The sequence below is a fragment of the Asparagus officinalis genome, chromosome 5 (genome assembly GCF_001876935.1).
Source record: "Asparagus officinalis chromosome 5, Aspof.V1, whole genome shotgun sequence".
NCBI lineage: Eukaryota > Viridiplantae > Streptophyta > Magnoliopsida > Asparagales > Asparagaceae > Asparagus > Asparagus officinalis.
Window position 1 is genome coordinate 120,473,353 of NC_033798.1, and position 6,609 is coordinate 120,479,961.

Below are 6,609 nucleotides of genomic sequence, written 5' to 3' on the forward strand. Positions count from 1 at the left end.
TCATGGGTCTGGCACCCTATTAGTAGAAGGGGAACTTCCCCCAGTGAGAGGGCAGACGTTACCCATCTTCTCTCTTTCCTAGAGCATCATTCCCCAGGTGACTCATCAGAGCAGGATGCTTTATGATGGCCTCTTCATTCATCGGGCTCTTTCACTGTAAAATCCTTCTACTCCTTTATTACTTCAGGGGGTATTAAATCTAAGTATTTCAACCTGACTTGGAAATCCAACATTCCCCTCAAGGTAAAAATCCACCTATGGATTATTACTAAAAGGAAACTGAATACAAAAGATAACTTGATTAATAAAGGATGGACTGGTGATCCAAGTTGTCCCTTGTGTCATCGGGAGACAGAGTCTCACGATCACCTCTTTATTCATTGCTCTTTTGCCCGTGAAGTCTGGAACTACCTCCTCCCTCTTTTCCCAGTTAACAGCTGGCCCACTAATATGGAGGACCTGCTGCTGCTCTATCAAGTCCCTAACATTTGCCCGGACATTAAAGCAATATGGAAGATCTTGTTGCCATGTTATTGTTGGTGGATATGGTTCAGTAGAAATTCGTTAATATTCAGGGATATTGTACCTAATTCGTTAACTACTGCTTCTAATATCGCGAGATTTACGTTTTTCTGGTCAGGTGACGGAGATGACAGGACGGCGAGGAGACTGCGAAGGGCAGCCCTCAACCTTGGTCTACAGGATCTAGCAAAGAAGCCTCCACCTGCGGATGCAGGGGACAACCTCTCCAACAACTAGCAGCTGGGTCTTGAGCTGCATCAGGAAGAAGAAAGAAAGTAGATTGGGCGCTTTTGTTCTATTTTTGGTTAGTAGCTAGCTGCGCCTAGCAATTCCAGTTTAATTTCTCAGTCTGTTGCTGTTTTCTAATTCCTCTTGGATATGTTGTTCTCTTTGTTGGTTTTCTTTTGTTTTCTCTAGACGTAGAAAGTGGTAGGTCTTGTGTGGTAGGTGACGACTGGTCCGTTCCCTACCCACCACTCCCACTGCTTTCCTTCTATCTAGAGAAGTTATATGTATTTACTTCCAAACTTTTCTTTTATATATTAAATGAACAGGGTACCTCACCCTGTTTCTCTGGTTCAAAAAAAAAAAAAAAAAATCAACATGGATAAAACTTTGGTTTTATAAATAGAAAATATGGCCGTAGTTTAGGATAGCTAATCAATAGTGTGAAAAAGAAAATATTAAATAATAATGAGTTAAACATTTGGTTTTAAAATATATATGTCGTATCTCTAATCACTTGAAACTAAAATACATAGCAAGTTATAAACAAATATAGCAATTTAGTGAAATATTTTATGTCTAAAAGTGATTTTGAAAGTGAATGTGTTGTAAATAAAAAAAAGGTAAGACTTTGGATTTATAAGCAAAATATATTTTTTGGATAATTTGAGTCAGTTTTAAATATGGTGGGTGAAACTCTAGGTGGAATATTTTGAGTGTAAGAATAATTTGGGAATTTGACAGGTTTAGAAGTAAAAGGTGTCACAACTTATGATTTATAGATAAAAAATACTCATCTACAATTGGCAAAATATTCATCTACAATTAGCAATGCTATAACATAAGTGTGGAAAAAAAATCTAGAAAAGCAATGGCTTGTGTATTTACTTTAAAATACAGTATACCCATAACCACTTAGAACAAAAATATAGAAAATTATAGCAAAATATAACAAATTACATGGTATAACAAACTACTGAGTGAAGTGAAGTTAAAATATTTTGCTGAAGTATTATAAGGGTGATCTTGGAAGTATGCGGGTTTACAGAAGGCGGAAAAATGTTGGATTTAGAGAAAAAAATTTATAAGAAAATATAACAATTAACACCATATATCCAACAGTTGAAGTTCAAAGTGGAGTTAAGCATAATATGTTGAAGTATTTTGAGTTTAAGCGAAATCTTAGAAGTGAGTGACTTAATCATTAGAGGATAAAACTTTGGGTTTATAAAAGCATCTCCAACCGTGCTGCATTTCTCCAAAATGCAGCCCGATAATATTCCAACTGAGCTCCAAAAAATGGAGCCCGACTGCAAAACTCCCCCACAGGCTGCATATTTGGAGCTTTTCCTCCAAATATGCAGTCCCCTCCATATAACTATTCACCCAAAAAATCCCTATTTTACCCTTCAAACTAACTAAATACTTTTAGATATTCCACTTATGTTCTATTTAATTATTATTTTATATATTTTATATATTTTTAAAATAAGTAAAAGAATTGTTAAATTGAGAGAAATTGAAATATAAATTGAAAAAATTTGAAATATAAAATAAGTAAATTGAGATAAATAAAATATAAAATAAGTAAAATAATTTTTATATATTTTATAATTTTCATATTTTAAATTAATTAATATAAATTTTTTATCATTTTATAATTTTTATATTTTTAAAATTATTTAAAGTATTATGTAAATCATTATTTAATAATATGTATTTTAGAAATGAAGTTTGATATAATGATAACATGTAAAGAATATACCATTGTATATTCTTTTTTAGAGGGGAGGGGTTGGAGTGACCCCTCTAAAAAAGAATATAAAATAGTATATTCTTTGGGGAGGCTGCATTTGAAGATGCTCTAAGACCATCTCCAATGGCCAACAATCTCAACAATTTTTTGATGCAATGGCAAGGCAAGTAGGAAGGCATTTGAAAAGGAGGGGAGAGAAAGTGAGGAGAAAGGCAAAATTTGCCTTCCTGTTAACTTTCAAAATGGGCCCCACATGTCATAAACTTTTTATAATTATTCTCACCTTGTTTTTAAATGACTTTTTTGATCAATAATTATTTGAAATTAATTTTTTATTTTTTCACAACTATTTATTATTTTTCAAGATCTATAAATAGAGATTAAGTTTGTGTTCTTTGGACACCAAAAAAAATTTAAATTTTTTGCTTAGTTATCATAGTTGAGTGATGTGGAGGAAAGATAAAGTGAAAAAACTTTTTGAAAAACTAGTTGTTGTGAAGTTGAAAGGCAATTGGAAAATGCAAGTGATGTGGAGGGAGAATAAAGTGAGGTGGAAGGAGAGAGAAAGGCAATATTTGCCTTGCCATTGGAGATGGTCTAAGGGAAAAGGTTTGTGGTTTTTTAGTAAATGAGAGTAGACTCTGGGTTTATAAGCAGAACTCCCTTTATTATGCAGTCCATGCAGCTATCTAGCCTACTGTTTTTCTGCATTTGCCAAAAATTTACAGAATATATATGGTAAGTGCACATCTTGGACCATATACTACTCCATTCATTGATCAAGGCACTAACCAATTGAGCTAATTGATTTTCTAGGAAAATATTACAATTACATGATGCTAAAATATTAGAGATGAATTGTAGCTAAGCGAAAAATAATATATGAGCTCATAGCCCATTTTGTAAAATGGGTTGCTAGCTCAATGCCATGTGAGCCTACTACTAGTCATCCGGTTGGGACTCACACGACAATGAGCTGACAACTCATTTTGCAAAAATGAGCCGCCAACTATTAAATATATATAGTTTTCATTAGTAATCTGTAGACTATTAGTTTTAATTAAGAGAAATGGTTTTTCACATGTATTCATAAAACGCATACATACATGCATACATAAAACACACACATACAAATATATAATATACGTACAGACAAGCATACATATACCATACAATTCATTATACTTATTATATCTTCACTAATGCAATAAACATTAGGAGTGACATTAATAATTAATAATTAAATATAGGTTTCACCACTAGTGTGCAGAATATTAGTTTTTTAATCAAGAGAAAATGGATTTTAATTAAGAGAAAATGGTTCACGACTCCCAATTAATTCTCTCCACCATGTACTTTCATCTCTATTGGTATTCCCTCCGCAATATCCTGAAAGAACACCCAACATCAGCTGTGAACGGAAGAAATGAACTATTGATTGTCATTCCACTTTTGATGGCAAGCATACAAATGGATTATTAATTGTTATAACGTAAGTAACTCATATAATAGCTAGCTAAACCCTCTACCATCAGCCATATTAACTAATTTCAATAGTACTCTAACATTTTATATTTAGCACAAGTTTATTCGTATGAATAAAAATAATTAGTTCTCATGTACATTTGTGCTATATTAAATTATATATATTGCAATAAGCATCTCTTTTTTTTCTTTGTCAAACATTCTTGCTAACATCTCTTTGTTTATTTTACAAGAGAAACATAAGTCATGGTAAAATTATACGACTGTCTCAAAAGTTTCCCACGTATCCAAGAAATTAATTCATGAAAAAATATAGAAAAAGTTTATAACATTTTGATCGTGATGGAAGCATTTTAGAGTATGAAATTTTAGCGGTTACCACCTTCACCTTAAATTGCAGCCATAGAATATTTCTAACCATTTCAAAATATTAAACAAATATATACATGCACAACACACATGTATTATACTAGTCTTATACTATTATAAAAGTGTGTTGGATGTTAAAACATTTCTTCCAAAAATGCCCTCCGAAACACATACATGCATACATCTCTAGCACATCCATACATGCATACATTAAGATATATACATACTTAATTTTTTATAACTTCCCTATTTATTACCATCAAATTTTCATTTAACCACCCACTAATAACATTCCCCCACTAAGTCTTGACATTACACACTAATAATAATAAACGTTATAACTATTCCTCTTTCATAAATCACTATAAATTACTATAGAATCTTATCAAATTTCTCTAACCAAAATTCTAACTCTTAATCAAATTTTTTATTCATATTGAAAAGTAACAAGATACAACTACAACACTTACAAACCGCAAGAAGTGTGAGTGTGTCAATGGTAACATCACTGATGGAGTACGATCGAATTGAATAAGAAAATGGTAATGGAAGCATCAGTGTAATAATTTAGAGAGCAGAGAAAAAATCGGTGAAGGCGACAAAGAAGGTGATCCTGTATTTTATCAAAATCTGTAGCTGTCTCAGTCATAAACTAATTGGTTTTTCCCCTTCCATCTTCGTATATGTTTTTGCCTTAGTGTGTAAATTGGTTTCCAGCTCCTAGGTATATTTGTAAATATGCTAAATTGTTTGTATAGTCTGGTTGAATCTCTTAATGCATTATGCTTATTCTAGGAATAAAGAAAGCTTTGTCCATGACAACACATTATAAGTGTAATTGCTTTCGCTCTATATGTGTAAAGGGCTAATTTTTGTTCTATGGTCACTAAGGTAATATATTGATATTATTGGGTTATAAAGGACAAATAGAAAGCGCAGGAAGATCAATTTAGAAAATGATATATTTAGTTGGTCCTGAGGATGCTTATGGAAGGGATTACTACTGCAATTTAAGAGTATCATTAATTTTATGCTATTAATCTACTATTTGAGTATAATAGTTAATGTATGATAATTATAATATATATTAATATCACATTAATATAAAATATTTATATGAATTATTAAATATGTGCAATTATCAAATATAATATGAGTAAAAAGTTATTTATTTACCAATTCAAATAAATAAATATATAATATAACATTTACAGTAATATGAAAAGTTATCAACTTTTTATTATTCCACTGTCTTCTTAACCCCCATTTCATTAAGGAACTCATTCATGAAGGGTTACCCATTTCTCCATTAACCATTTGTAAATTGCCTTATTATAACAAATAGGGAAAATTGTACATAATTCCCTTTTCTGTATCTTGAGTTGCACTAAATCCTCCTCAATATACTAGCACTTAAAACCAGATATAAATTATAAGTATCAAATATAAATTGGGGGATTCTAAGAGCTAATAATAAACTAGAGGAGGTTTAATAATTTCTTAAAAGATAGTTTTAAAATGACACCCCTCTCTCTCATGTAAATATACTTGAGCTTGTTGCTTTACAAGTAGTTTATATTTAATAATAGAAACATGTGTAAGCTAATTTTCTATGTAGAGAGTTATTGTTTCTGATAAAAATAACTTATTCATATCCTCCAACAAATATACACATTTAATCTTTATGCATTAAGTCTCATTTCATTGAATAAATATTAATTCTTTATTAATTACTATAATATCCTAATAACTATTAACTTAATTTCTAACCTAATAGAACCAAAAGAACTCCAAAAAATTGATCGACAAGCGTGCCTACGTGCAACGCACGTACACGATACTAGTACTATTATAAAAGTGTGTTGTTATGTTAATACATTTTATCTAGAAATGCTTTTCAACACATCCATACATGCATACATTAGCATGCATACATACTCAATATTAATAATATGATATTTTCTCTCTCCAATACACCCATCAATACTCAATGTGAATGTGATATATATTTTCCATGGTTCTATAAAACTCCAATTAAATTAATTAAATGTAAAACATAGTAAATATTTATATCTTCTTCTTCCAAGCCTGATCTGCAGCCTGTGAAGACCAATAACTAAATAGGAGTTGTAAGGAATCTTGACCCCAAGATTAGTTTATTTTGATGATAACAAATATTATATGTTGTGTGTATTATATGCTAATATTTGTTTTGCAGTATCAGAGCTATATCAACAATTATATTCAAAGAG